Below are 11,159 nucleotides of genomic sequence, written 5' to 3' on the forward strand. Positions count from 1 at the left end.
AGTCAGGACAATTAATCATTACTTTCTATTCTTTGAAGTATACAGAGTTGAACTGTCAGTACATTTAATCATTACTTTCTATTGTTTGATGTATACAGTGTTGAACTGTCAGTACATTTAATCAATACTTTCTATTGTTTGATGTATACAGAGTTGAAATGTCAGTATATTTAATCAATACTTTCTATTCTTTGATGTATACAGAGTTGAACTGTCAGTACATTTAATCAATACTTTCTATTCTTTGATGTATACAGAGTTGAACTGTCAGTACATTTAATCAATACTTTCTATTGTTTGATGCATACAGTGTTGAACTGTCAGTATATTTAATCAATACTTTCTATTCTTTGATGCATACAGTGTTGAACTGTCAGTACATTTAATCAATACTTTCTATTCTTTGAAGTATACAGAGTTGAACTGTCAGTACATTTAATCAATACTTTCTATTCTTTGATGTATACAGAGTTGAACTGTCAGTACATTTAATCAATACTTTCTATTCTTTGATGCATACAGTGTTGAACTGTCAGTACATTTAACCATTACTTTCTATTGTTTGATGTATACAGAGTTGAACCGTCATTACAATTAACCATTACTTTCTATTCTTTGATGCATACAGTGTTGAACTGTCAATACATTTAACCATTACTTTCTATTGTTTGATGTATACAGAGTTGAACTGTCATTACAATTAACCATTACTTTCTATTCTTTGAAGTATACAGAGTTGTACTGTCAGTACATTTAATCAATACTTTCTATTCTTTGATGTATACAGAGTTGAACTGTCAGTACATTTAACCATTACTTTCTATTGTTTGATGAATACAGTATTGAACTGTTTTCTATTCTTTAATGTAAACATTAGTGAACTTTCAGAACATTTATTCAATGCTAACAGCTAACAACCCATTGCAAAGCATGTAAAAACATATTCCTATTTGAATCTCAAATCACTTCAAAAATGGCAAACATGAGACCTTAATGCATTGGGAAGTAATATTAAAGTGTATTCAGGAAACAGTTTCCACATCAGTAAATATCCTTTTCGCATTTCTTGCTACGCTAAGTTTGAAAGGACCAACATTTATCAATATCAAATACCAGGCTCACACAAAGAGTATTAGCTCTTTCATGAACTGGTGGGTTTTTTTGTAAGTTTTCTCACAGTCCACACATTATCCCTGCTCTTCTCCCAGGCTTTTTAATAGTGTGACATGCTACTTAGTCCTTCATGGCTGTTAATCTAATATGTGCCGCTTAAAGGGACACTCCAGTCGCCAAGTATATATGTCAATACCACACCATTCTGGTCAAAACATAAGAATGTGTGTTAAATTGATTCTCTGTATGAAGCCATATGTGAATTTGATATACATTACAGCTTATTGAATGCCAGGGCTCAATCAATGTCTGGCTGTCCAGGGGGTGACGGAAATACTCGTGGCCTATAGATATGTTTGAGTGAACACAGCTTAACCCACCAGCAGTAATCATGTTAATTATCAAGCTGTATTGGAGATTGGGCTACATATTCATAGCTAAACATTCAACAGGGTCTAGGAAGAGAAATTACAAAGGATGTCATATAGTTTTGATGTTTAATATCCTCCTTTATCATGTCTAAGATACGGACTCATTTTCACTTAAATTTTCATTATCATTTTCTATTAGTCATGTTACTACTCAAACAAACAAACAAACAAACCAAGCCACGAACTCTAATTCAATTACGTTAAATAACACCATGTTATAAACCGCCGCCCTTCCCACTTCCTTGTCACATTCACTGAACCCAATACAGCCACTGTTTGACAGTTACAGTTTCTCAAGTTTTTCCCACATCATTTTACAATATATGTGCCACGACAAATAAGACTTTCCACACAGTATTGTTACTAATTTATGTAAATGAAACTTCATTTGAAATCGTTTACTACTAATATGTCTGTACAACATAGAGTATGACTTCTTTAAATCCACAAAAACACGCATTCAGTGGTTTTCCCAGGACATCTACAAGTGATCTCAGCAATCGCCAATGAACCTCTACGCACAGCGTCGCCAGGTCTTTGTTGAAGCAATATTCTCACAGCTATCTTGTTAAATATTCAGTCAATACCCGGCCACCACCCTCTGAACAACTCATGCTCATTACTTTCACTCTTGAATAATGAAATAAATAGAGTATTATTATAGAGGAAGGTAATAAATCAGTTCCATACATACTTGTACACATACACTATCCCAGGACGAACACACGCCCGGAAGACATGTTACACACAATATCAGCAAGGAAAAAAAACATAAAACACCAAGAAACTAGGACAAGGAACAGTCAGTTTATGACAGTGCTGAGTTTAATGCTGCTTTAAACAGTATTTCAGTTAAGATGTCACAGCCTGTCAGTTCAAAATGGTGGGATGCCGGATGGGACACATATATTTCAAATAATTTTTACAAACCTTTTCTTCCTGTTTGTCCACGCCATTAGAACTGCATGTTCAAATGCAGATAGGTTTTGTAACGTCAATTCTTGCAGGAAATAAAATTAGGATTTTTTGCTCTCATATTCATTTACCAGTTTTGTCACAACTGCATGTCAACACCATGTTTAATCTGTTCTTATGGAAAACAAATACAAGTTGTTTGCGTGTACGCCACTCAAATAATGCTGATGTTGATCAGCTGACAATCAGCAAGCGAGCCTTCAATGAAGGAAAGTCTATGATAATAGACACTGACATTATCTACTCCATCCAGGATGATTGTCAGAGGTTCATCTAGTGTCCTAAGGAAAATTATTCAGTTTCACATATTGACTACTGATAAGATATATATTGTTTGTTTGTTTGTTTGTTTGTGTAACGCCCCACTCAGCAATATTCCAGGTATATTACGGCGGTCTGTTAATAATCGAATCTGGTCCAGACAATCAAGTGATTGATATCATGAGCATCAATCCACGCAATTGGGATACGATGACATGCATCAAGTCATTGAACCTGTCCACCTGATCCCGTTAGTCGCCTATTATGACAAGCATATATATTGTATAGATATATATATAAAGGAAAGTAACTAAATATAGTGTTTGTAACAGTGATACAGGCTTCTAGATTATACATTTTCTAGGACATTGATTATCGTCCATGACTTTCCTAAAGATTGTTTTCAAGTTTGGATTTGATACAGCAGAATGTCCTTTCCAAAGTTGAAATAATCATGACATTGTCCTAAGGATAATTGTCTGCGGCAAAATCACTGGTGATATACCCTCTAAAACACTTCATTCAAGAGAAACATATCTTGTGGTTGAAATTTGATTCAGAGAATTATAACTTAAATAAGCCTAATCATTACAGAAAATGGGTCAAAAAGAAAAGGGTGGTTTTATTCTGCTTTGGTGAATATCCTACCCATGTCACAGCAGGGCACAGAGAATGGGTTCAAACATTGTACCAATGTTGGGAATGAAACCGTCACTTGTCTGCCAAGACAGGGCTTTAACCACTGGGCCACCCCACATAACAAGTCTAAGGAACAGGGGGAAAATCCAAAATTTTTTCATATTTTATCTTTTACCAAAATACTTAACAAGAAATAAGAGTATGTCTGACAGAAAACACACTTGAAGCAAAAACACATTAACCCTTTCTTTTAAGCACCAATGACAATATACATTTCCATAACTATCTTGTAACTTATTGATAATGTACATTAAAATCCTGGCTAAACCGCTACAAAAATTATCCCAAGAAATAATCTGGAACAGACACAACTATCTTCGGAATTTAGCCATCAAAAGAGTTCCATATCTAATTTTTTCCAAGAAATTAAATATGCTTTTGTGCTTAAGAAGGAGCTCATTAAAAAGCCATCAGGAAACACTATGTGACAAGAAAATGTTTGATTTACCTAAACTGAACACTTATCATATTCACATGTATACTAATATTCAATAACTGAATTATAAAACTTGAGAGGAGTGAAAAGACATCAGATGGTAAAATAGGAAAAACCTGTCAAACAGATAACAAAAATACCAAAAAATATATAGCGGATGTAAATTTATTGGAAATTTTAATGAACCAAATAAACAAACTAACTATCCTTTCATGCACTGACCTGTGCACAAAGGAACACTATTCTTTCAAGAGTGAATATTCATAGCATAATACATAAAAAAATATCTTAGCTCATAAATAGGATGTTCTTAAATAATATTTTCCTAATATGCATAGACAGACTTCCTCCAGTCAAACATAAATCTGCCTTGATGTTAATATATCAGTGACTATGCCTTTCAGGATTATTAATATCTCATTCATGCCAGAACTGCTACTGTTCACTGTGTACTTTACACAGCTCCGAAGCTGAGAAAGAAAATATCTAAAATCTGAATGGCTATACACGATATCCTCCCTCAGTCCTGAGCATACAGATCAACCAGTTTCAAGAGGCCAAGGTTTGTGGTGTTGAAAGTTTGAAATAAAAATCAAATATTTAACCAACAGAAAGAAAAACCTACTTCAAATTTCAAGAGAGATGATTTTCCGTGTGCTTAAGATAAACCATACACAATGTTTGTCAGAGTCTTATAAATAACGCAAGAATACCTGCAACATTTACATTTTTTGTGTGGATGCAGAATTATAAAATAATAATTAAACCATTTAGATTTGCTATTCTGCTAGTCTTTACTTCTTTAAACAATGTCGCAGGTTCGCTTCAAACTGGTTAGCATCGATTTCGGCATTGATCGTATCTTTGGGCGCGGCTTAACAGCTAAGGGAAAGGATGGAGCCTCTATTGAAATATGTGCTCTAATTACAACAATACGTCTAGATAATGCTAATATGAACTCCCCGTGTACAACTGCAGACAACCAGACAATAGTTTAATCTTGTCTCATTTCTGCATTGGCCATGCTGTATGACAGGTGCCCCACATCTCGTCCACCTGCCGCACGTGCTTACCGTACACAAATTACCGACCCAGAACCGTTCGCATCGCTGTCAACTGAATTCGAACCCTCACGTAACTTTATGACACAATAGATAGGTGAAATTACACTGAACATCTGCCATTGAATATCAAATAACAAATAAGCTTGCTTGACTGTTTATGACTGATGCGACATCATAGAATTTCTATGATTGTCACGATAATGACTGCTATTTCTTTAATACTGCTACTCGTCCTATCACCACTGGCATTACATATATCATACATATAGTTAAAATAATACTTATATAGACCTACCTTCAGTTTAATTCGTTGTGTTATATCATGGTGCTGTATCCTTGCCTGTCGCTGAAACAGGCGCCTAAAGGGCCGTTTGTCACAGTGATGTTTAACCAGGTAACTGTACCGTTTATCCCTTCAATGTTTCCTACAGTGATTCCTTGTAAATTGGAGTCTGATCACTTATCCTTCATAAAGTGTTTTGACGGGTCAGTGTATGTAAAAGTACACAAATGTCTTCGACCAACACACCCGCGTTTCTATACCTGATCGTGTTATACAGGTAAATTCACCTGGTTCCAAGACCCCATTCTGTGTCACTGCGACAGATGTTTTCGTCTGCACGAAGAGCACACCGGTCGATTGAATAGTCCAGCCAATCAGAATCCACGACACATATTCATTTTCCCTGAAGTGTAATGTCGGTGATTTGGATTGGCTTGCAGTCGGTCTTTCACATGGGCGTTCACCTGAGGTACTTGATGTTTATGTGAATTAGTAGAATCTCAATCCAGCCACGCGTATTTCACATCAAATTACCTATTCCTTATACATATCATAGTCGAAATAGTTCGCTTAAAACAAAGCAAATCAGGGAACAGGAGGAAGGCAAGGTTGTGTTTTCTGTCCGCTGTGATTCCGAGGCTAACGCTAATGTCTTTGTTTCACGAAACAAGGAGGCCACACGCTATATTTATGTTTATGATTCATATAAATAATGGTGATTGCAGGTCTATGCCTAGTTTCTTTGGACTATTAGTTTGAATAATTACCCATTAAGGAAGGCGAGATTTTGAATTTCGTAGTGTGGAGGACTGTTTTTCGTTTAAAAAAAACCCCGAACATTTATGCACTTTGTATCAATGCTATCCCTGTTATGAAACGATTTGAGATTTTGTTTTACTTTAAACCCGAGACTTAACTACTTACCTATCAGGTTGAAAATTAGTTGTGGAGTGTTATAAGTTTGTAAAGGATATCCGTTTAATTTAAAACTCAGATCAACGGAGCTCCTAATATAAAAAAATAGTCTGGTTTACGGATAGTACATCTGTCATAAATGATTTATCTCAACATTATCATCTAACAACACGTACGTTTCGATTAACGCAAACCTGTCATGACATGATTTATATGTTAACAATGACTCAGACTGAAAATGGCATGTAAATATATATTTATGTATCTAAACACAAAAATAAGTGTGTGTGCGTGCTTGTGTGCGTGCGCGCGTGTGTGTAAAGGAGTTTTGACAAGCACAGATATCTGGACTGTTTTTTTGTTGTATATGTAATGCTTATACGCCTGAAGCGATCACATATAATCACTCGGTTTCACGAATGTTATTTTCAAAAGTACATATTTAAGGACATATTTCTAATTGCAGATTTATTCCCACAAAGTTACATCTTATGTGTATGTGCAACCATGTTTGTATTACGCACGTGCTTTCTCAACAATCAATATCGGACACGTACATTTGAACAGCTTGCTGGCTCAGTTTATTTTTTTAAATGCTCGAGATTACATGTGGTATTGATTTGCCTACCAACCAGGCCCGATGTTGTTCTCATAACAATATAGCAAAAACGGAATAGTGTATATATGTATGTTAAGATGGACCATCCCAGTTACAGTAGCCCATCTGTCGAGAATCCTGTGCTACGCCAGGGGCGACTGGCGCCCTTGATATGCCATTCTGACAGAGCGGTAATCACGTATAGTAATAGATGGGTGATATTGTTGTTTCTGATTGTGTCAGCAGCATATGTTGTGTAGCAAGGCGCAAATCACTTCATTGCGTCTTCCATGCGTCGAGGGGACACGAGTGGCCCAGGTGCCTGAAGCGACGCAATTTGTTGTGCAGAGTTGCGTCCCTTGCGTGCCAGAATTGCATGACCGTTGGTTCGAATCCCAGATTCATCATGATTGTCATTCTTGATTTGTCAGCACAATGCCCATTCCTCGTGGGTTCACCAGTGTGTCAACGGTATAAGACGAGTTCCACATTGTGTTTTCCATCCACATGAAGCTGTCACGCCCTGATATAAATGAAGTACTGATGAAAGCGGCGTTAAATACTACTCACTCACTCACTCCCTCGAACACCATATATCTCTAATATATATTATTTATGTTTATTTGTATAATTGTTCAAAATATCTCGAAGAATATTAAGGAGGAAGTATGTTTGTGTGGTGTTGGGTCTGTGTCTGTTTGTGTGATGTATGATGTGTGTTTGATTGATGTAGTGGGTATGTGTGTATATGTGATGTATTGGTTATGTGTTTATGTGATGTCGGGATATGTATGTGTATGTCATATAATGGTTATGTGTGTTTATGTGATGTCGGGATATGTATGTTTATGTCATATAATGGTTATGTGTGTTTATGTGATGTAGGGGTATGTGTGTTTATGTGATGTCGGGATATGTATGTTTATGTCATATAATGGTTATGTGTGTTTATGTGATGTCGGGGGTATGTATGTTTCTTGATGTAGGGGTATGTATGTTTATGTGATGTAGGGGTATGTATGTTTATGTGATGTCGGGGGTATGTATGTTTATGTGATATAATGGTTATGTGTGTTTATGTGATGTCGGGGGTATGTATGTTTATGTGATGTAGAGGTATGTATGTTTATGTGATGTAGGGGGTATGAAAGTTTATGTGATGTCGGGGGTATGTATGTTTAAGTGATGTAGGGGTATATATGTTTATGTGATGTAGGGGTATGTATGTTTATGTGATGTAGGAGTATGTTTGTTTATGTGATGTAGGGGGCATGTAAGTTTATGTGATGTAGGGATATGTATGTTTCTTGATGTAGGGGGTATGTATGTTTATGTGATGTAGGAGTATGTATGTTTATGTGATGTACGGGGTATGTATGTTTATGTGATGTAGGGGGTATGTATGTTTATGTGATGTAGGGGTATGTAAGTTTATGTGATGTAGGGATATGTATGTTTATGTGATGTAGGGGGTATGTATGTTTATGTGATGTAGGGGTATGTAAGTTTATGTGATGTAGGGGGTATGTATGTTTATGTGATGTAGGGGTATGAAAGTTTATCTGATGTTGGGGGTATGTGTGTATATGTGATGTAATGGTTATGTGTGTTTATGTCATGTTGGGGGTATGTATGTTTATGTGATATAATGGTTATGTGTGTTTATGCGATGTAGGGGGTATGTATGTATATGTGATGTAGGGGTATGAAAGTTTATCTGATGTAGGGGGTATGTATGTTTATGTGATGTAGAGGTTATGTATGTTTGTTTGATTTGACATGGAACAGCAAAGCCTGAGAATGTTTAATACCGAGACAAAAGGATGGACTTGAATCCATGGGTGTCGGAAAGGGAAGCAAGGGTAAGTAACCTAGTTGTCACTTCGACTGACTAATGAATCATGCTACCCTGAGGACGTGGTTCGAGTCTCACTCCCGAGGTTCCTGATTTGTCTGAGTTGATATAAACAACCGTGATTCAGTACTTACTGGGCGTAAAACCATACTCACTCACTCACTCACTGGGCGTAGGTTTCCCTGTAATCGTGTGTGGGTGTTGTTTTTCTTTTCTTTTAACGAAACGGAAACGAAAATGAATAACACAACGGCACTGACGTCTTAATTCCCTACCACAAAGTTGTTGTTTCTCTACATTAATAGTTGGTGCTTAACGTAAGACACATACAGATACGGAATAGTGGAATTGTGTGAACTTCGCCGAATTTTCAAGTCAAGAGTTATCATTACAAGAACCTTCGTCTCCATTTTTACATTAGTTTGAACAACAGCGTTAATGGTCATTATTTCGCTACTAATGCATTGACGTGTAGCATGTCTTTCGAATGAAAGGACACATTACACAGAGTTAATCAAACGATTAATCTTAGTTGATACAGTGGCTCGGAAACAAAGCTGTGTCCATAGTAATCATTGATAAAGTATCGGGTATTGCCTCCAACCTTGTGGTGTTTCTTAGATGGGTGTAAGTAGGTTAGTGGTGATGGGTTATTGACCAGGTAGAACACACTCCCGGGGGACGGAAGGAAATCCATTGGGCTGTTTTCTTTCTATCTTTTTAACGCGACATTAAACATCTCATCATTAATTCCTTTGATACGTCATACGGAACCAAAGTCCAGCGTTTCTTTTCATTAAAACAAACTGGTGGGCGGTGGCACCTGGACAACCAATTAACACCTGTACTGTCCACATGCTAGGACGTCGCAGTTGATTAGTGTTGAACAAATGAAAGGCTGCTAATTGACCTACAATTACATCAAACCGGGTCGCCGATTGTGTGTATGGATGCTATTAGTGACAATAAATATTATTTTAAAGGTATTTTTATTCCTTGCTATTGAGGTTATATTTTGTTTATTGTTGTTTTCTTGGTGTGTGTTTTTTGTGTTGTGAGGGTAAGGGGCTAGGGGTGGGGTCCTTTCATTTACCACTTAGCTTCATATTTAATCAGGTGGCCCCAGCATGATGTTCAAAGCTGATTGTGAACGTTGTCGTTTAGGTAAAGGCGAGATTGGTGACATTTGATGGAGGTAGTGATTTACATACAGTATTCATTACTTTGTATCAATGCATTCTATTATCGTTCTGCACTTGTGTTTGTATATTCCCTATTTACCAGATGTTCCCGAGTATTTTCAGGTGAATTGACTTGCCTTTGCAAGTGTTTGTGACGGGTGCTCCCTGTGGCACAGGATACGCTCAGCTATTCGCCAACACCTGATATCATCACTATTTGATAGTGTTCATAAACACATTCTCATGATATACGTACAATTGACTCTACATTTAACAGATCATTCATCTGATACACAACCCAACAACTCAGACGATTATTGGTCTAGTGTGGTCTATGTATTGGTGTACCTGTCGACGGTTCCGACTCTCATTGTTTTCACTGCTAACAAGATATAATTTACAATGACAAGATAGTTACATTTCAGCCGAACTATTTGTTCAATACCTCACCAACCCATTGTTCTAGATCCAACACGAAGTAAGGAAATAAAACCCAAAATACGACGCCCATGTTGGTCCATATCAGCCAAGACTGCTGCCAAGTTTCTGCTGCTTTCTCTTTCTATCCATAATGTATTGGACAACTATTCCTGACTTCGTCTTTATCGATTTCCACATCGTGTCAAGTTTACCTACCTCTTGCTAAAACAAAACACGCATCAAAGTCAGGATTTGATTTGGTTTGATTTTTCGTATCATATGACAACTGTTTAGACGTTGCCATGGTGATCCCACCGCCTATGGCAGGAGCAAATGACGCTAAGAGCCCTCCATTTCCGGTAGACTTTCACTTGATATTCCCGTCTGTGTTGTAATGGCTGTACGCTTCTCCTATTTCACCTCTCAAACCTGACGTGTGATTCTCTACGCTTGACCACTGTTATTGATGAAATGTATATTTGATTTAAAGGACAGGGTTGTTCGGGTCAATTTATACATTGTCATGGGTTGTATCATCGACGAATATAGTCTCTACAGGTTCTACTACACCAAATCAGAACCAGTTTGGACAGTGCGGTAAGCCTTCAGTGCAGATCGAGAGATATCTGCAGGCTGTGATTGGAGGATATTCTGTAAGATTTTTATGTCTTTCAAATGTACATCCATCCAGTTATTAAAACTGACCATGTTTTTTCTATATTTATTACTGTCTTTTTCAACATGATGACTTATGCTGAATATGACCACAGCTATTTTCAAGTAGGTGACATTTGGTGCGAAACTGGGGGTGGTGTGTTTAGCTTCCTGTGTGTTTAGCTTCGGAAAAGGAGCTGGCTAAGCTAGTCATTTTCTATTTTTTTATTGCTGCTCTAAGGCCAAACTGTGCACACAGGTACAGGTAATAGCT

Source organism: Haliotis cracherodii, unplaced genomic scaffold (assembly GCF_022045235.1).
Source record: "Haliotis cracherodii isolate W230 unplaced genomic scaffold, xgHalCrac1.p SCAF_2, whole genome shotgun sequence".
NCBI classification, from domain to species: domain Eukaryota; kingdom Metazoa; phylum Mollusca; class Gastropoda; order Lepetellida; family Haliotidae; genus Haliotis; species Haliotis cracherodii.